Consider the following 21,710-nt stretch of genomic DNA (forward strand, 5'->3'; position numbering starts at 1 on the left):
TTAAGGACTAGGTTACAGCATTTCCTACGACTTTTATCAGGCAGGTCTGTGCTCTTAAATAGATCGGTTGTGGGAGTAAAGACTAATTGTAATTGGAGTCCTTTTCAGGACTAGGTTACATGAGTTCCTATCAGTTTTTGCCAGGCAGGTCTGTGCCAGTGCTGTGCAAGTTTTTTTCACAGCATTTGGCTGAATCTAGCAAAGCTAATCCTTTTTGGCCTATTGCAGAGTGTGTTAGTCAGTGGAGTAGCCTATCTGTGTTGCAAGATATACCACCTGTGTATAGAATACCAATTTTTTTACTGCACCTAGTGAAGTAAAATCTTTTGGGCATAGCATCATTCTATTAGTCCATCTATACTGACCTCCATCAGGTTGCAAATTAAAACTAATTTTTATCTGCATCTACAGTACCTCTGAAAAAATATTTGGGCTTCTACCTGTGTGTGGGACTTGTTGTATTAGTCCATCTATACTGACCTCCATCAGGTTGCAAACTGAATATATTTTTTTCCTGCATCTACCTCTGAAAAAATATTGGGCTTCTAGCTGTGTGTGGGTCTTGTTCTATTAGTCCATCTATACTGACCTCCATCAGGTTGCAAACTGAATATAATTTTTTTCTGCATCTAGCTCTGAAAAAATATTTGGCCTTCTAGTAGTGTGTCGGACTTTCTCTATTAGTCCATCTATACTGACCTCCATCAGGTTGCAAACTGAATATAATTTTTTTCTGCATCTAGCTCTGAAAAAATATTTGGCCTTCTAGTAGTGTGTCGGACTTTCTCTATTAGTCCATCTATACTGACCTCCATCAGGTTGCAAATTAAAACTAATTTTTATCTGCATCTACAGTACCTCTGAAAAAATATTTGGGCTTCTAGCAGTGTGTGGGACTTGGTCTATTAGTCCATCTTTACTGACCTCCATCAGGTTGCAAACTGAATATATTTTTTTCTGCATCTACCTCTGAAAAAATATTGGGCTTCTAGCTGTGTGTTGGACTTGTTGTATTAGTCCATCTATACTGACCTCCATCAGGTTGCAAACTGAATATATTTTTTTCTGCATCTACCTCTGAAAAAAGATTGGGCTTCTAGCTGTGTGTGGGTCTTGTTCTATTAATCCATCTATACTGACCTCCATCAGGTTGCAAACTGAATATAATTTTTTTCTGCATCTAGCTCTGAAAAAATATTTGGCCTTCTAGTAGTGTGTGGGACTTTCTCTATTAGTCCATCTATACTGACCTCCATCAGGTTGCAAACTGAATATAATTTTTTTCTGCATCTAGCTCTGAAAAAATATTTGGCCTTCTAGTAGTGTGTCGGACTTTCTCTATTAGTCCATCTATACTGACCTCCATCAGGTTGCAAATTAAAACTAATTTTTATCTGCATCTACAGTACCTCTGAAAAAATATTTGGGCTTCTAGCTGTGTGTGGGACTTGTTGTATTAGTCCATCTATACTGACCTCCATCAGGTTGCAAACTGAATATATTTTTTTCCTGCATCTACCTCTGAAAAAATATTGGGCTTCTAGCAGTGTGTGGGACTTGTTCTATTAGTCCTTCTATACTGACCTCCAGCAGGTTGCAAATTGAATATAATTTTTTTCTGCATCTAGCTCTGAAAAAATAGTTGGGCTTCTAGCGGTGTGTGGGACTTGGTCTATTAGTCCATCTATACTGTCCTCCATCAGGTTGCAAATTAAAAATAATTTTTTTCTGCATCTAGCTCTGAAAAAATATTTGGGCTTCTAGCAGTGTGTGGGACTTGGTCTATTAGTCCATCTATACTGACCTCCATCAGGTTGCAAATTAAAAATAATTTTTATCTGCATCTACAGTACCTCTGAAAAAATATTTGGGCTTCTAGCAGTGTGTGGGACTATTTGTATTAGTCCATCTATACTGACCTCCATCAGGTTGCAAATTCAAAATAATTTTTTTCTGCATCTAACCCAGCCAATAGTTTTGGCCTAATACCACAGTTTGGCCACTCAGCTCTGCTCGGTTACCATCCATTGTTTTTTTGTGCAAACAACTCCAGAGTTGTGAATTAGTTAACCACCAAAATGAGTGGAAAAAGGCCTGCTGCTGGTGGAAAGGGGAATAGGCGTGTTGGGAAGGGGAAAAAAGGTTGTGTCCGTGGGGTAGGTGTTAAAGCAACAGTAACATCTGCAGAAGAAAGACCATCTTCCAGCCAAACTAAAATTTCTACTTCTTTTAGCGGACAATGTGATAAGATCCCTTTCTTACGGCCACGCCAATCGCTACAAATTCCAGATGAGGCACAAAAACAGCAGGTGCTTCAACGGATATCAAGTGCTCCTTTAAGTGGGCTCTCCTCCACATCAACTTCAACATCACAAATACTCCAGTCCTCAAAGGTGTCACCCAAATCGCACTTGCTTCCTCACAGCTCCCAAATCTCCAGCTGCCCGTCTGAGTATGAGGTAGAACAGATGGTTGAGTCTGCAGAGCTGTTTACTCATACTATAGCCTGGGAATCAGAGGTCGACTCCAGCGCTTCTGTGAATCCAGACGAGGAAATGATCTGCACTGATGCCCAGAATCTTTATGAGTCGGATCCAGGACCAGACGCAGAAGGTTCTGACCATAATGTAGACCCTCATTCCCAAACTGTAACTCCTGTTGGTGGAGACAATGAGGAAGACGATGATAAGACTCAAATACCTGATTGGAGCGACAACTTTAGTTTTTTGTCAGGGCAGGAACAGGTTGGCTCTGAGGACGACGGGTGTGATAACGCACAGGGTGATGATGATGAGGTCGGAGATCCCACTTACTGTCAACCCACAGTCAGCCAAGAGATGAGGTCAGCAGAGGAGGTGGAGGAAGATGCTAGTGACGACGAGGTCAGGTTGCGCCTTCCTGGACAGAGACGTAGTACTGGAAGCACGTCAACAACTGCATCCTCAAACACAACTCTGCCTCTCACCACAAGTCGTGGTGGCTCTTCAGGTCGCATGGGTGCTAAGCCTTGCATAGCCTGGGCATTTTTTCAGATCGATAAAGATGACCCAACTCGTGTTATCTGTAACATTTGTCAGCAAAACCTAAGTAGAGGCCAAAAAATACATAGTTTGAGTACTTCATGCATGAACCGGCACATGGACATGAAGCATAAGTTGCAGTGGGAAGCTCAGTGTGCTACAATGCGGCCTAGCCGGCCGGGCCAACCACCGTCTGCCATATCTTGTGCATCCGCGGCCTCTTCATCCTCTGTGACTGGGGGGACAGCAGTCACACCTGTTTTGGGGCGCAGACCTGCCACCTCTTTACCCGCAACAGGCAGCGTGATTGGCAGGTCATCATTTTCTTTGGAGGTGGTAACACCAGCTGGTGTTGAGCGCTGTCCGACATCGATAGCACCACCTTTGGATCAAGGCAACCTAACATGTCCGCCTGCATCTTCCTCACAGACCGGCAGTTTGCCGGGGACACCCTTATCAACCCCGTCTAAGCACAATAGCCAGCCCTCGGTCCCTCAGATGTGGACAAGTAAAAGACCATTTCCTCCTAGCCATGAGAAAGCTAAGAGGTTGAATTTCACCATCTGCAAGCTCTTGGCTACAGAAATGCTGCCTTTCCGCCTGGTGGACACAGAGGATTTTCGAGACCTTATGTCCGTCGCAGTGCCCCAGTACCAGATGCCCAGTCGGCACTACTTCTCAAAGAAAGGTGTGCCTGCGCTCCACCAGCATGTCGCACATAACATCACCGCTTCTTTGAGAAACTCTGTGTGTGACAGGGTGCATTTCACCACAGACACTTGGACGAGTAGGCATGGACAGGGGCGTTACATGTCGCTGACTGGGCACTGGGTAACTATGGTGACAGCAGGACAAGGCGCTGCTGTCCAAGTCTTGCCGTTCCCACGAGTTGTGCGTCAATCCTCTTTATGTCAAAGTTCCTCCACTGCTTCTGCCTCCTCAACCTCCTCTCGGTCTTCCACCTGCACCCATAGCCTGTCTGGTCATGCCACAAGCTTTCTAACTGCGCAGAAGGGATCCTGCACACCTCCTTACTATGCTGGCAGTAGGGCTCAACGTCATCAGGCGGTTATTACATTGAAATGTCTGGGAAATGTGAGTCACACAGCTGAGGAGTTGTGGTCAGCTCTGGAGAACCAATTTCATGAATGGTTGTCTCCACTGGACCTGAAACCAGGGAAGGCCGTGTGCGACAATGCTGCAAACCTGGGTGCGGCCCTTCGCCCGGGCAATGTCACACACGTGCCTTGTATGGCTCACGTGTTGAACCTGGTTGTCCAGCAATTTTTAGCCCACTATCCCAGACTAGATGGCCTTCTGCAGAGGGCACGGTCGCTGTGTGCTCACTTCCGCCGTTCGCATCCCGCAGCTCAGCGACTTACATCTCTACAGAAGTCGTTGGGCCTGCGACTTCACCGGCTAAAATGCGATGTGCCTACCCGGTGGAATTCAACTCTGCACATGTTGCAGCGACTGTGGCAGCACCGACAAGCCCTGGTGCAATACGTTCTGACGTATAGCCTGGGCCAACGAGATTCAGAGGTGGGGCAAATCACGCTGGAGGAGTGGTCTCAGATCAGGGACCTATGCACCCTTCTGCACAGTTTTGAAATGGCGACGAAGATGTTTAGTGCTGACGATGCCATTATCAGCATGACTATTCCGGTGATTTACATGCTGGAGCACATGTTAAACAGAATTCGGAGTCAGGTGGAGGAAGTAGAGGAGGAGGAGTTGTATGCGGAAGGGCTAACATCTGCAAGGTCCAGACGGTCGGCAGCACCAAGGCGGCAGGCATGTGAGGGTGGGGGAGATGGTTTTACCAGGGCGCATGGTAGCAGCCAAACTAGTGAGGAAGGTGCAGGAGCCCAGGAAGAAGTGGAGGACGAACTGATGGAAGACTCATCAGATGAGGGAGACCTTGATCACATTTCTGTTGTGCGAGGTTGGGGGGAGAGGACAGAGGAAGGAAGCATGATTGTTACCTCGCCACCAACACAACAGGGACTTGGTGCTCCTGGATGCGCAACACACATGAGTGCCTTCTTGCTGCACTACCTGCAACATGACCCACGAATTGTGAGAATTAGAAATAATCCTGACTACTGGGTTGCCACACTGTTAGATCCCCGGTACAAAAGTAAATTTGCAGAAATTATTCCTGCCATAGAAAGGGATGCACGCATGCAGGAGTATCAGCAGAGACTGTTGCAGAATCTTACATGTGCTTTTCCACAAAATACCAGTGGTGCACGTAGTGAATCTCACAGTTCCAACTTGCCAACCGTGGGACCGTCAAGTGTTCAGCACTCAAACCGTAACAGAACCACAGTATCTGCTGGTAACATCAATTTTGCGGAATCATTTCACCACTTTTTTAGCCCATCCTTTGCAAGGCCACAGGAGACAAGAAGTCTGACACATAGTCAACGCCTAGAGACGATGGTACAGGAGTATCTCCAAGTAAACATTGAAGCCACGACTGTGTCACTGGACCCTTGCTCTTTTTGGGCTTCCAATCTGGATAAATGGCCGGAGCTAGCCACTTACGCCTTGGAGTTCTTGTCATGCCCCGCAGCCAGCGTTCTGTCTGAACGTGTGTTCAGCGCTGCTGGTGGTGTGCTGACAGATAAGCGCACGCGGCTCTCCACTGATAATGTAGACAGACTCACGTTCATAAAGATGAACAAATCATGGATCCGAAACGACTTTTCTACCCCTGTGTCATCCTGGGGAGAGTAAAAGCTTGATGATTGGTTAAAATCACCCTACCAACCGTTTTAAGCTTTCAAATTACTAATCATGTTTATCTGTATCTTGACTGGAAAATAATTTGGGCTTTGTAGCAGTGTGCAGCACTGATCCTATTAGGCCATCTATACTAAAGCTTCACCAGATTTAAAATTAAAAATAATTTTTAGCTGCATCTAGCCCGGAAAATAATTTTGGGGCTCCGAGATGCGCAAGGCACATAAGTGCCTTCTTGCTGCACTACCTGCAGCATGACCCTCATATTGTCAGAATTCGAAGTAATCATGACTACTGGGTTGCCACACTCTTAGATCACCCAAACTTTTCGATCAACCTTTTCATTTTAATAAAGACCAAAAAAATGGTCATTTTTGAAATTATAAGCATTAGCAGGTTGTTAGAAACTGAAATCAAACAGTTTTCAACTCAAAACTTTATTCTAGGTGATGTTACATTTTCACATAGGACCCCTTGTTCGAAAGGAGCTTCTGAACTCTCTCGTCCATTGAATTTGTCAGGTTTTGGATGGTTTCTGCTTCAATTGTTTTGCATGAGGACAGAATACCCTCCCAGAGCTGTTGCTTAGATGTGAACTGCCTCCCGCCATCATAGACACTCCTTTTAATGATGCTCCAAAGGTTCTGAATGGGGTAGAGGTCAGGGGAGCATGGGGGTCACACCATAAGTTTGTCCCCTTTTATGCCCATATCAGCCAGAGATGCAGATGTTTTATGTGCAGCATGAGATGGTGCATTATCATGCAGAAAAATGATCTTGCTGTGAAATACACGGTTCTTCTTCTTGAACCATGGCAGGAAGTGCTGTTTGAGAAAATCCACATACATTATGGAGTTCATCTTTAGCGCCTTCAGGGATCCTAAAGGGGCCGACAATCTCTCTCCCCATGATTCCAGCCCAAAACATTACTCCACCTCCTCCTTGTTGGCGCTGTAGCCGTGTTTGCGTGGGGTGTCCATCAACCAGCCATCCTCCACTCCATCCATCTGGACCATCGAGCGCTGCACGGCACTCATCCGTGAACAAAACAGTTTTGAAATCAGTCTTCATGTAATGTTTGGCCCACTGGAGCCGTTTCTGCTTGTGTGAAGTGGATAGAGGAGGTCGACAGGATGGCGCATGCACAGCTGCAAACCTCTGAAGGACCCTGCATCTTGTTGTTCGGGGGACGTTGGAGGCACAAGCAGCTTCAAAAACTTGTCTGCTGCTATGACAAGGCTTTTTTGCCGCTGCTCTTTCAACCTGACGTAATTGCCTGTAGGAAAGAGTCCTCAATTTGCCCTTATCAGCACGCACACGTGTGTACTGTGAATCAGCTACATACTTCTTGATTGCCAAGACACTTCATCCTGATCATCGCACAATGTTGATTGTAGTCATGCCTTGACCTAAACACTCCACAATTTGTTGCTTCTCAGCAGCCGACACATCCTTTTTCTTTCCCATTTTGGCAGAAAATGTAGGCTGCTTAATAATGTGAGAGAGCCTTCTTAAGTAGTCTTGCCTTTCATTGGACACACCTGCCAAACTAATTAGCACAGGTGTCTGCAATTGCTTACAGTGATATAAAGAGCCCTGACACACATCACCATCAATGAGTTTAACTGACAAACAAACAAATTCTTCCCTTATCACTCCTAAACACTTTTTGCATAATAATTTGGAACGCAGTGTACATGTGCTTTTCCACAAAACACCAGTGGTTCACGTAGTGAATCTTACAGTTCTAACTTGCCAACCGTGGTCTGTATGGAGTTGTTCAATAAAGGGCCCAAAATTAAGATAACATAGATGGGAGAGGTCTCTATGAATAGGAATTCCTAAGTATTTGATACCCTGTGAGGGCCAGGCAAAGGGAAAGTTGGACTGGATGGAATCCTATATGGATTTGGGGAGGGAGACATCGAGGGCCTCAGACTTCGCTGCATTGATTTTAAAATTTTACCATGTAACAAAGTGATCTATTTCAGCCATAACAGCATGGATGGATATATGTGATTGAGTGATATATACTAGGACATCATCAGCAAATAGAGAGCACTTGTACTCGGTGCCTCCCACCTCAATCCACCTAATATTGGGGTTATGGCGAATTGATGAGAGCAGGTGCTCCGTCACTAGGATGTATAAGAGAGGGGACAGAGGACATCACTGCCTTGTCCCATTGGTGATTGTGAAAGGTGATGAAAATGTTCTGACGCACCCCCTGGGCCTTGGGACACCCGGAGCCGGACCCTTTTTGGTGGATGCTGGTGGTTGTAGTCTTCGTGGCGGCGACCCGGTTCCGTGGCTCAGGGCGGTCAAACCAGTGGCGGAACTATTTATGTGGTTTTGATATTTAAATGTCCGACTACGCCACCCGTGGATTGCGGTCAGAGTGAACCGCCGCTACAGGGCAGACCGCTGAGGCTGGTGTTGTGGGTGCAGCAGAGCGTAGCATAACTCCCCACGGGAGGAGTATAGCCTCAGGGCAGTGTATGCGGAGGATGGGGGTGATGGTGCAGGGCAGCAGCAGTAACGACACGGAGTCAGTGATGCAGTTCAGGGCCTTTACTCACAGTTCTTATTATCCAGACCACGTCTGCAGGTAACGGCTGCCCACGTCGTACTGTGCTCACCAGGTGAGGGGCTCAGACAACTCCCAGATAACTTTGGAGCACTTCACAGGACCCCCTTTGTGTGTCCTTTGTCTGGCCTTTCTTACCAACACTTCTGTCCGGCTGCCTCGGGCCTCCTCTTGGTAAACTTGGCGCCAGTTTCCCTGACCCTATATGGTGCCTTCCTAGCGGGTGTAGCGAGGGGCTGCGCCACATAAAATGTCAGAGCCTCCGGTTTCTAGCTGAGGGTCGTTTCCTGCCTCCACTAGTTCGGGGACCGGTCTCCCCCTTTGGCCTGACCCCTCCACGCAGGTGGATTCGGGCGTGCGGTGGCGACTCGCCCGTCCGCACCCCTGGGATCCCTTCATTCCTCGTTCCTGGAGCCTTCTCCGCTCCTCTTCCTTCCTTCTCCCTCTTCCAGGCCTGGGCCTCTGTTACTAGGCCCGCCTCCGGAGCAGAGCTCATGCAGAGCCCCTGCTCCCTGCCACTTCTGCTCAGACTTCTCTGCACTGAACTAAGATGGTGCCCACCTTTTATACTCCCTTCTCAATGCACCCAGGAACTGCTTCCTCCCTGCTCCTGCACTACAGGGTTCCCCTTCCTCAGTGTTCCCTCCCCCCACTCCAGCCAGGGACAGGGACTGTCGTGCCCATCTCAGGGGCATATTGGTCGCCCTGCCCCACGGCAATGTGGTGTAATGCATGCAGGTGTTGGGTCCTGATCCACACTCCATCCTTACCTGAGAGTGAGATATCACACCTCTGGGTGAGGTGCAATACGTCTGTAGCAACCGAGCCCTCAGGGTGCTACAGTTCCATTTATCTTCAGCCTAGGTGACGTATTGCGATACAGGGCCGTGATTTTGGCTATAAAAGGGTCCCCTAGACCCCTACCCCAAGCTTTTTAAGAGAATCATATATGGCGTGCCAGGAGACTCTATGGAATGCTTTCTCAGCATCCAACGAGAGTATCTAATTACAAATTTTTAACTGCATCTAGCCCAGGAAATACTTTGTGCCTAGTAGCAGTGTCTGCTAGTCAGCGGATTATCCCGGCTGTTAAACAAGCTGCACCACCTGTAGTTTAGACACTTAATTTTTTCAAAGGAAATGTTTCGGGACCATGGGATACTTAGTGAAGAGCATCAGGAGGCACCCCAAGGCATAGGGGCTGGGAATGGCAGTAGGATGCCTTGCGGTGGACAGCCGAGCTCGATCCTTATAAAAGCTTTTTAACTGCAGCAGCTTTAGTGGACGCTACTGGAGCTGGAATTACCGCGGCTGCTGGCATGAGACTTGCCCTCCAATAGATCCTTGTAAATGGATTTAAAGTGTATTCATTCAAATTAGAGGGACAATTTAAATTAAAAAGCTTAGAGCTGCCTCCACCACAGGGGGGCTCGCTCGACCCACCAGCGGACAGGCACCAGTATTGGGAGAGGGGGGCTGGCCGTCAGGGTTCACCGCGGCTCTGGCACAAACCCGGCGACACGGAGGTGGCACGGGCAGGAGCGGACTGGCCGTGTCGGCTTCTCACTTTTTGGATTTTAGAAGGGCATGACATGCCTATATCTGTGTCTCCCCCTCCTTTTACTCCTCCACCTCTTTTATTTTCGCATGACTATATGTACTTGTCACTTTTCCATGTGTTAGTTATGTCTTCTGAGCAGTTTGTCAGCTTTTGGACACCTTTGAAGGTGTTTTCTATGTGTTTCTATGTGTTTTTGTTTGCCTGCCATTGGTTTTAACGGTGTTCGAAGGTGTTCGACGAACAGTTCGACGAACAGTTCGGCGAACACACGGGTGTTCGACGAACCGAACCGAACTCGAACACTACGGGGGTGGCTCAACACTAATTATAATAATAACAGCCGCAATCCACTTAAATATAGAAATATTGGTTGTAAATCTATTAGAGGGAAATTCACAGTGTTATATTTACACATGGAAATGAATATTCACTGTAAACAGGAATATGAATAATCATTAAAGCGCAAAAATGATATCTTATATGCAAGAAAATGATTAAAGTGCGGCACTCAGTGAAAAGACAATCTGGCAATATATACAGTCCTGCTCATCGTTATTGACACCATGATGTTTAAGTACATAATGTGGAATATCTACTGAAAAAAATTAATCAAGTGAAACAGTTTTTTTGTATAGAGACTCGTATTAAATAGAAAAGCGCAAATGATAAACAACAATATAAAATGAAAAACAATGGGAGGGAAAAATAGAAAAACCTAAAGCTTTCTATGCGCTGGTATTGTCACCCTTTACATTAATTTAGTATGGAAACACATTTTGACTCACCTGTGGTAAATCACAAAAGAGATTTACCTGTGATTAATTGTCAGTGCCAATGTGACATGAATTAGCCAATGAATGATGACTTCAGTGTTTTAAAAAGCCACATAGTAGGCCCTGTTCCTTTGTCACAAAAGTGAAGACAAAGGAGCTGTCTGAGGACATCAGAACTGCTATTATTAGCAAACACAAGACTACCAAAGGGTATAATGCCATCTCCAAAGACCTCGGTATCCCAGTTTCAACAGTACGCAATGTTATTAAGAAGTTTGCCAAGCATGGAACCATCAAGAACCTCCCTGGACATGGGGGAAAGAGGAAAATTGACAACAGATGTCTTCAAAGGTTGGTGCTAATGTTGGAAAAAAACACCACGTCAAACATCCAAAGACCTGAAGGCCACCTGGAACAGTGTGGGGTCATGGTTTCAACAAGAACCATATGCCACACACTAAACCAAGCGGAGCTTTATGGGCAACGGCCAAGGAAGAAACCATTGCTGAATCAAAGTAAAAAAAAAAAAAAAACACTGATCTTTGCCAAAGAGCACCTTGACCAACCACAATCCTTCTGGGAAAATATTCTGTGGACAGATGGAACAAAAATAGACCTTTTTGGCAATGCAAATCAAAAGTTTGTTTACAGACAGTGCAATGGAGCTTATAAGGAAAAGAACACCCTACCAACAGTTAAGCATGGTGGAGGATCCATAATGCTGTGGGGTTGCTTTGCTGCGTCTGGTACTGGAGGCTTTGACGGTATCACCGGAATCATGAAATCAGAGAATTATCAAGAGATTTTAGAGTGAAATATCCTACCCAGTGTAAGAAAACTTGGTTTGAGTCGAAGATCATGGGTCCTCCAGCAAGACAGTGACCCAAAGCAGACATCCAAAAGTACATAGGAATGGTTGAAAAAGAAAAAATGGACTGTTTTAAAATAGCCAGCAATGAGTCCTGACCTCAATCTCATTGAAAATCTTTGGGGTGAGCTGAAATCTGCCATTGGGAAAAAGAACCCTGCAAACATTCAAGAGCTTGAACAAACTGCAAAGGAAATGTGGGAGAAAATGCCAGCTGAGAAGTGCAAAAAGCTTATAGATGGCTACAAGAATGGATTGGAGGCTGTCAGCAATGCCAAAGGGTGTGCAACCAAGTATTAATTAGGGGCCTTTTTACTGTTGCACATACTGTTTATTCTGTTTCTTCTTTGAAATTGCACCATGGAAGTTGAAAAACAATGTTTTATTGTTGTATTATTGTATTAACTTTGGACCAGTAATTATAAAATCCTAAGGATAAAACTTTGGTACATTTTCATTTATTTCTGAAGATATTGTAGAGTCTATGAAAAAAAATAAAGGGGTGCCAATAATGGTGAGCAGCACTGCATCAACAGGCATGCACCAGAATATACAATACAGACCAAAAGTTTTGGACACACCTTCTCATTTAAAGATTTTTCTGTATTTTCATGACTATGAAAATTGTACATTCACACTGAAGGCATCAAAACTATGAATTAACACATGTGGAATTATATACTTAACAAAAAAGTGTGAAACAACTGAAAATATGTCTTATATTCTAGGTTCTTCAAAGTAGCCACCTTTTGCTATGATGACTGCTTCACTCTTGGCATTCTCTTGATGAGCTTCAAGAGGTAGTCACCGGAAATGGTTTTTACTTCACAGGTGTGCCCTGTCAGGTTTAATAAGTGGGATTTCTTGCCTTATAAATGGGGTTGGGACCATTAGTTGTGTTGTGCAGAAGTCTGGTGGATACACAGCTGATAGTCCTACTGAATAGACTGTTAGAATTTGTATTGTGCCAAGAAAAAAGCAGCTAAGTAAAGAAAAACGAGTGGCCATCATTACTTTAAGAAATGAAGGTCAGTCAGTCCGAAAAATTGGGCAAACTTTGAAAGTGTCCCCAAGTGCAGTTGCAAAAACCATCAAGCGCTACAAAGAAACTGGCTCACATGAGGACCGCCCCAGCAAAGGAAGACCAAGAGTCACCTCTGCTTCTGAGAATAAGTTTATCTGAGTCACCAGCCTCAGAAATCGCAGGTTAACAGCAGCTCAGATTAGAGTCCAGGTCAATGCCACACAGAGTTCTAGCAGCAGACAGATCTCTTCAATAACTGTTAAGAGGAGACTTTGTGCAGCAGGCCTTCATGGTAAAATAGCTGCTAGTAAACCACTGCTAAGGACAAGCAACAAGCAGAAGAGACTTGTTTGGGCTAAAAAACACAAGAAATGGACATTGGACCAGTAGAAATCTGAACTTTGGTCGATGAGTCCAAATTTGAGATCTTTGGTTCCAACCACCGTGTCTTTGTGCGACGCAGAAAAGGTGAACGGATGGACTCTACATGCCTGATTCCCACCGTGAAGCATGGATGAGGAGGTGTGATGGTGTGGGGGGTGCTTTGCTGGTGACACTATTGGGGATTTATTCAAAATTAAAGGCATACTGAACCAGCATGGCTACCACAGCATCTTGCAGCGGCATGCTATTCCATCCGGTTTGCGTTTAGTTGGACCATCATTTATTTTTCAACAGGACAATGACCCCAAACACACCTCCAGGCTGTGTAAGGGCTATTTGACCAAGAAGGAGAGTGATGGGGTGCTACGCCAGATGACCTGGCCTCCACAGTCACCAGACTTGAACCCAATCGAGATGGTTTGAGGTGAGCTGGACCGCAGAGTGAAGGCAAAAGGGCCAACAAGTGCTAAGCATCTCTGGGAACTCCTTCAAGATTGTTGGAAGACCATTTCCGGTGACTACCTCTTGAAGCTCATCAAGAGAATGCCAAGAGTGTGCAAAGCAGTCATCAAAGCAAAAGGTGGCTACTTTGAAGAACCTAGAATATAAGACATATTTTCAGTTGTTTCACACTTTTTTGTTAAGTCTATAATTCCACATGTGTTAATTCATAGTTCTGATGCCTTCAGTGTGAATGTACAATTTTCAAAGTCATGAAAATACAGAAAAATCTTTAAATGAGAAGGTGTGTCCAAACTTTTGGTCTGTACTGTATATATATATATATTCCTGTAAGGCTACGTTCACTTGATCACTTTTTGGTGAGCTTTTGACACTGCAGATTTTTTGCACCTATTGTGTAAATTAGGTTACTTTAATTTTTTATTTGCGTTTTTGTGTGCAGTTTTTTTACATGCATTTTTGACGCTGCATTTTTGTCTCTTGTAGGTATGTCATGATTAGTGTTGAGCCACTCCCATAGTGTTCGAGTTCGGTTCGGTTCGTCGAACACCCGTATGTTCGCCGAACTGTTCGTCGAACACCGCCGAACACCGTTAAAACCAATGGCAGGCAAACAAAAACACAGAAACACATAGAAAACACCTTTAAAGGTGTCCAAAAGCTGATAAACTGCTTAGAAGACACAACTAACACATGGAAAAGTGACAAGTACATATAGTCATGCAAAAAGAAAAGAGGTGGAGGAGTAAAAGGAGGGGGAGACACAGATAAAGGCATGTCATGCCCTTCTATAACCAAAAAAGTGCGAAGCCGACACGGCCAGTCTGTTCCTGCCCGTGCGACCTCCGTGTCGCCGGGTTTGTGCCAGAGCTGCGGTGGACCCTGACGGCCAGCCCCCCTCTCCCAATACTGGTGCCTGTCCGCTGGTGGGTCGATCGAGCCCCCCTGCGTTGGAGGCAGGTCTAATCTTTTTAATTTAAATTGTCTCTTTAATTTGAATGAGTACTCTTTAAATCCTTTTACAAGGATCTATTGGAGGGCAAGTCTCATGCCAGCAGCCGCGTAATTTCGGCTCCAGTAGCGTCCACTAAAGCTGCTGCAGTTAAAAAGCTTTTATAAGGATCGAGCACGGCGATCCACCGCAAGGCGTCCTTCCACCAGTCCCAGCCCCTATGCCTTGGGGTGTCTCCTCGATGCTCTTCACTGAGTGTCCCGGGGGCCCGAACCATTTCCTTTGAAAAAATTAAGTGTCCAAACTTCAGGTGGTGTAGCTTGCTTAACAGCTGGGATAATCCGCTGACTAGCAGACACTGCTACTAGGCACAAAATATTTCCTGGGCTAGATGCAGTTAAAAATTTGTAATTAGATACTCTCGTTGGATGCTGAGAAAGCATTCCATAGAGTCTCCTGGCACGCCATATATTATTCTCTTAAAAAGCTTGGGGTAGGGGTCTAGGGGACCCTTTTATAGCCAAAATCACGGCCCTGTATCGCAATATGTCACCTAGGCTGAAGATAAATGGAACATTTTCATCACCTTTCATAATCACCAATGGGACAAGGCAGGGATGTCCTCTGTCCCCTCTGTTATACATCCTAGTGACGGAGCACCTGCTCTCATCAATTCGCCATAACCCCAATATTAGGTGGATTGAGGTGGGAGGCACCGAGTACAAGTGCTCTGCATTTGCTGATGATGTCCTAGTATATATCACTCAATCACATATATACATCCCTGCTGTTATGGCTGAAATAGATCACTTTGTTACTTGGTCAAATTTTAAAATCAATGCAGCGAAGTCTGAGGCCCTCGATGTCTCCCTCCCCAAATCCATATAGGATTCCATCCAGTCCAACTTTCCCTTTGCCTGGCCATCACAGGGTATCAAATACTTAGGAATTCGTATTCATAGAGACCTCTCCCGTCTATGTTATCTTAAGTTTGGGCCCTTTATTGAACAACTCCATACAGACCACGGTTGGCAAGTTAGAACTGTAAGATTCACTACGTGAACCACTGGTGTTTTGTGGAAAAGCACATGTACACTGTGTTCCAAATTATTATGCAAAAAGTGTTTAGGAGTGATAAGGGAAGAATTTGTTTGTTTGTCAGTTAAACTCATTGATGGTGATGTGTGTCAGGGCTCTTTATATCACTGTAAGCAATTGCAGACACCTGTGCTAATTAGTTTGGCAGGTGTGTCCAATGAAAGGCAAGACTACTTAAGAAGGCTGTCCCACATTATTAAGCAGCCTATATTTTCTGCCAAAATAGGAAAGAAAAACGATGTGTCGGCTGCTGAGAAGCAACAAATTGTGGAGTGTTTAGGTCAAGGCATGACTACAATCAACATTGCCAAGACACTTCATCCTGATCATCGCACAATCAAGAAGTATGTAGCTGATTCACAGTACACACGTGAGCGTGCTGATAAGGGAAAATTGAGGACTCTTTCCTCCAGGCAATTACGTCAGGTTAAAAGTGCAGCGGCAAAAAAGCCTTGTCATAGCAGCAGACAAGTTTTTGAAGCTGCTGGTGCCTCCAACATCCCCCGAACAATAAGATGCAGAGTCCTTCAGAGGTTTGCAGCTGTGCGTAAGCCATCCTGTTGACCTCCTCTATCAACTGCACACAAGCAGAAATGGCTCCAGTGGGCCAAACAATACATGAAGACTGACTTCAAAACTGTTTTGTTCACCGATGAGTGCCGTGCAACGCTCGATGGTCCAGATGGATGGAGTGGAGGATGGCTGGTTGATGGACACCCCACACAAACACGGCTACAGCGCCAACAAGGAGGAGGTGGAGTAATGTTTTGGGCTGGAATCATGGGGAGAGAGATTGTCGGCCCCTTTAGGATCCCTGAAGGGGTAAAGATGAACTCCATAATGTATGTGGAGTTTCTCAAACAGCACTTCCTGCCACGGTTCTAGAATAAGAACCGTGTATTCCGCCGCAAGATCATTTTCATGCATGATAATGCACCGTCTCATGCTGCACATAACACATCTGCATCTCTGGCTGATATGGGCATAAAAGGGGACAAACTTATGGTGTGACCCCCATGCTCCCCTGACCTCTACCCCATTCAGAACCTCTGGAGCATCATCAAAAGGAGTGTCTATGATGGCGGGAGGCAGTTCACATCTAAGCAACAGCTCTGGGAGGGTATTCTGTCCTCATGCAAAACAATTGAAGCAGAAACCATCCAAAACCTGACAAATTCAATGGACGAGAGTTCAGAAGCTCCTTTCGAACAAGGGGTCCTATGTGCAAATGTAACATCACCTAGAATAAAGTTTTGAGTTGAAAACTGTTTGATTTCAATTTCTAATAACCTGCTAATGCTTATAATTTCAAAAATTACCATTTTTTGTTCTTTATTAAAATGAAAAGGTTGATCGAAGAGTGTGGGGGATCTAAGAGTGTGGCAACCCAGTAGTCAGGATTACTTCGAATTCTGACAATCTGACGGTCATGTTGCAGGCAGTGCAGCAAGAAGGCACTCATGTGTCTTGCGCACCTAGGAGACCCAAAATTATTTTCCGGGCTAGATGCAGCTAAAAATTATTATTAATTTGAAAGCTGGTGGAGCTTAGTATAGATGGCCTAATAGAATCAGTACTGCAAACTGCTACAAAGCCCAAATTATTTTCCAGCCAAGATACAGATAAGCATGATTAGTAATTTGAAAGCTTAAAACGGTTGGTGAGGTGATTTTAACAAGTCATCAAGCTTTTACTCTCCCCAGGATGACACAGGGGTAGAAAAGTCGTTTCGGATCCATGATTTGTTCATCTTTATGAACGTGAGTCTGTCTACATTATCAGTGGACAGCCGCGTGCGCTTATCTGTCAGCACACCACCAGCAGCGCTGAACACACGTTCAGACAGAACGCTGGCTGCGGGGCATGACAAGATCTCCAAGGCGTAAGTGGCGAGCTCCGGTCATTTATCCAGATTGGAAGCCCAAAAAGAGCAAGGGTCCAGTGACACAGTCATGGCTTCAATGTTTACTTGGAGATACTCCTGTACCATCGTCTCTAGGTGTTGACTATGTGTCAGACTTCTTGTCTCCTGTGGCCTTGCAAAGGATGGGCTAAAAAAGTGGTGAAATGATTCCGCAAAATTGATGTTACCAGCAGATACTGTGTTTCTGTTACGGTTTGAGTGCTGAACACTCGACGGTCCCACGGTTGGCAAGTTGGAACTGTGAGATTCACTACGTGCACCACTGGTGTTTTGTGGAAAAGCACATGTAAGATTCTGCAACAGTCTCTGCTGATACTCCTGCATGCGTGCATCCCTTTCTATGGCAGGAATAATTTCTGCAAATTTACTTTTGTACGGGGGATCTAACAGTGTGGCAACCCAGTAGTCAGGATTATTTCAAATTCTCACAATTCGAGGGTCATGTTGCAGATAGTGCAGCAAGAAGGCACTCATGTGTCTTGCGCATCCAGGAGCACCAAGTCCCTGTTGTGTTGGTGGCGAGGTAAAAATCATGCTTCCTTCCTCAGTCCTCTCCCCCCAACCTCGCACAACAGAAATGCGATTAAGGTCTCCCTCATCTGATGAGTCTTCCATCAGTTTGTCCTCCACTTCTTCCTGGGCTCCTGCACCTTCCTCACTAGTTTGGCTGCTACCATGCGCCCTGGTAAAACCATCTCCCCCACCCTCACATGCCTGCCGCCTTGGTGCTGCCGACCGTCTGGACCTTGCAGATGTTAGCCCTTCCGCATACAACTCCTCCTCCTCTACTTCCTCCACCTCCTCTTGTGCCACCACCTGACTCCGAATTCTGTTTAACATGTGCTCCAGCATGTAAATCACCGGAATAGTCATACTGATAATGGCATCGTCAGCACTAAACATCTTCGTCGCCATTTCAAAACTGTGCAGAAGGGTGCATAGGTCCCTGATCTGAGACCACTCCTCCAGCGTGATTTGCCCCCCCTTTGGATCTCGTTGGCCCAGGCTATACGTCAGAACATATTGCACCAGGGCTTGTCGGTGCTGCCACAGTCGCTGCAACATGTGCAGAGTTGAATTCCACCGGGTAGGCACATCGCATTTTAGCCGGTGAAGTGGCAGGCCCAACGACTTCTGTAGAGATGTAAGTCGCTGAGCTGCGGGATGCGAACGGCAGAAGTGAGCACACAGCGACCGTGCCCTCTGCAGAAGGCCATCTAGTCCGGGATAGTGGCCTAAAAATTGCTGGACAACCAGTTTCAACACGTGAGCCATACAAGGCACATGTGTGACATTGCCCCGGTGAAGGGCCGCACCCAGGTTTGCAGCATTGTCGCACACGGCCTTCCCTGGTTTCAGGTCCAGTGGAGACAACCATTCATGAAGCTGGTTCTCCAGAGCTGACCACAACTCCTCAGCTGTGTGACTCACATTTCCCAGACATTTCAAAGAAAAACCGCCTAATGACATTGAGCCCTGCTGCCAGCATAGTAAGGAGGTGTGCAGGATCCCTTCTGCGCAGTTAGAAAGCTTGTGGCATGACCAGACAGGCTTTGGGTGCAGGTGGAGGACCGAGAGGAGGTTGAGGAGGCAGAAGGAAGCAGTGGAGGAACTTCGAGATAAAGAGGATTGGCGCACAACTCGTGGGGACGGCAAGACTTGGACAGCAGTCCCTTGACCTGCTGTCACCATAGTTACCCAGTGCCCAGTCAGCGACATGTAACGCCCCTGTCCATGCCTACTCGTCCAAGTGTCTGTGGTGAAATGCACCCTGTCACACACAGAGTTTCTTAAAGAAGCGGTGATGTTGTGTGCGACATGCTGGTGGAGCGCAGGCACACCTTTCTTTGAGAAGTAGTGCCAACTGGGCATCTGGTACTGGGGCACTGTGACGGACATAAGGTCTCGAAAATCCTCTGTGTCCACCAGGCGGAAAGGAAGCATTTCTGTAGCCAAGAGCTTGCAGATGGTGAAATTCAACCTCTTAGCTTTCTCATGGCTAGGAGGAAATGGTCTTTTACTTGTCCACATCTGAGGGACCGAGGGCTGGCTGTTGTGCTTAGATGGGGTTGAGAAGGGTGTCCCCGGCAAACTGCCGGTCTGTGAGGAAGATGCAGGCGGACATGTTAGGTTGCCTTGATCCAAAGGTGGTGCTATCGATGTCGGACAGCGCTGAACACCAGCTGGTGTTTCCACCTCCAAAGAAAATGATGACCTGCCAATCACGCTGGCTGTTGCGGGTAAAGAGGTGGCAGGTCTGCGTCCCAAAACAGGTGTGACTGCTGTCCCCCCAGTCACAGAGGATGAAGAGGCCGCGTATGCACAAGATGTGGCAGACGGTGGTTGGCCCGGCCGGCTAGGCCGCATTGTAGCACAGTGAGCTTCCCACTGCAACTTATGCTCCATGTCCATGTGCCGGTTCATGCATGAAGTACTCAAACTATGTATTTTTTGGCCTCTACTTAGCTTTTGCTGACAAATGTCACAGATAACACGAGTTGGGTCATCTTTATTGATCTGAAAAAATGCCCAGGCTATGCAAGGCTTAGCACCCATGCGACCTGAAGAGCCACTACGACTTGTGGTCAGAGGCAGAGTTGTGTTTGAGGATGCAGTTGTTGACGTGCTTCCAGTATTACGTCTGTGTCCAGGAAGGCGCAACCTCGACCTCGTCGTCACTAGCATCCTCCCCCACCTCTTCTGCTGACCTCATCTCTTGGCTGACTGTGGGTTGACAGTAAGTGGGATCTCCAACCTCATCATCATCACCCTGTGTGTTATCACACCCGTCGTTCTCAGAGTCAACCTGTTCCTGCCCTGACAAAAAACTAAAGTTGTCGCTCCAATCAGGTATTTGAGTCTCATCATCGTCTTCCTCATTGTCTCCACCAACAGGAGTTACAGTTTGGGAACGAGGGTCCACATTATAGTCAGAACCTTCTGCGTCTGGTCCTGGATCCGACTCATAAAGATTCTGGGCATCAGTGCAGATCATTTCCTCGTCTGGATTCACAGAAGCTCTGGAGCCGACCTCTGATTCCTAGGCTATAGTATGAGTAAACAGCTCTGCAGACTCAACCATCTGTTCTACCCCATACTCAGACGGGCAGCTGGAGACTTGGGAGCTGTGAGGAAGCAAGTGCGATTGGGGTGACAGCTCTGAGGACTGGAGTATTTGTGATGTTGAAGTTGAGGTGGAGGAGAGCCCACTTAAAGGAGCACTTGATATCCGTTGAAGCACCTGCTGTTTTTGTGCCTCATCTGGAATTTGTAGCGATTGGCGTGGCCGTAAGAAAGGGATCTTATCACATTGTCCGCTAAAAGAAGTAGACATCTTAGTTTGGCTGGAAGATGGTCTTTCTTCTGCAGATGTTACTGTTGCTTTAACACCTACCCCACGGACACAACCTTTTTTTCCCTTCCCAACATGCCTATTCCCCTTTCCACCAGCAGCAGGCCTTTTTCCACTCATTTTGGTGGTTAACTAATTCACAACTCTGGAGTTGTTTGCACAAAAAACAATGGATGGGAACCGAGCAGAGCTGAGTGGCTAAACTGTGGTATTAGGCCAAAAGTATTGGCTGGGTTAGATGCAGAAAAAAATTATATTGAATTTGCAACCTGATGGAGGTCAGTATAGATGGACTAATAGAACAAGTCCCACACACTGCTAGAAGCCGAAATATTTTTTCAGACCTCGATGCAGAAAAAAATTATATTGAATTTGCAACCTCATGGAGGTTAGTATAGATGGACTAATAGAACAAGTCCCACACACTGCTAGAAGCCGAAATATATTTTCAGAGCTCGATGCAGAAAAAAATTATATTGAATTTACAGCTTGATGGAGTTTAGTATAGATGGACTAATAGAACAAGTCCCACACACTGCTACAAGCTGAAATATTTTTTCAGAGCTCGATGCAGAAAAAAATTATATTGAATTTGCAACCTGATGGAGGTCAGTATAGATGGACTAATAGAACAAGTCCCACACACTGCTAGAAGCCAAAATATTTTTTCAGAGCTAGATGCAGAAAAAAATTATATTGAATTTGCAACCTGATGGAGGTCAGTATAGATGGACTAATAGAACAAGTTCCACACACTGCTAGAAGCCTAAATATTTTTTCAGAGCGAGATGCAGAAAAAAATTATATTGAATTTGCAAACTGGTGGAGGTTAGTATAGATGGACTAATAGAACAATTCCCACACACTGCTACAAGCCGAAATATTTTTTCAGAGCTCGATGCAGAAAAAAATTATATTGAATTTGCAACCTGATGGAGGTTAGTATAGATGGACTAA

The 21,710-nt window shown here is 45.8% G+C and overlaps 1 protein-coding gene across 7 annotated transcripts in view; it reads left to right on the forward strand.

Moving 5' to 3' along the window:
* The window catches only part of LOC141172043 (guanylate-binding protein 3-like), a 369,874-nt gene that overhangs the window by 202,290 nt on the left and 145,874 nt on the right, over nt 1–21,710 (forward strand). The window lies entirely within an intron of this gene.

This window comes from Phyllobates terribilis, unplaced genomic scaffold, assembly GCF_046119375.1.
Source record: "Phyllobates terribilis strain yellow unplaced genomic scaffold, ASM4611937v1 Scaffold_12__6_contigs__length_324123572, whole genome shotgun sequence".
Lineage (NCBI taxonomy): Eukaryota > Metazoa > Chordata > Amphibia > Anura > Dendrobatidae > Phyllobates > Phyllobates terribilis.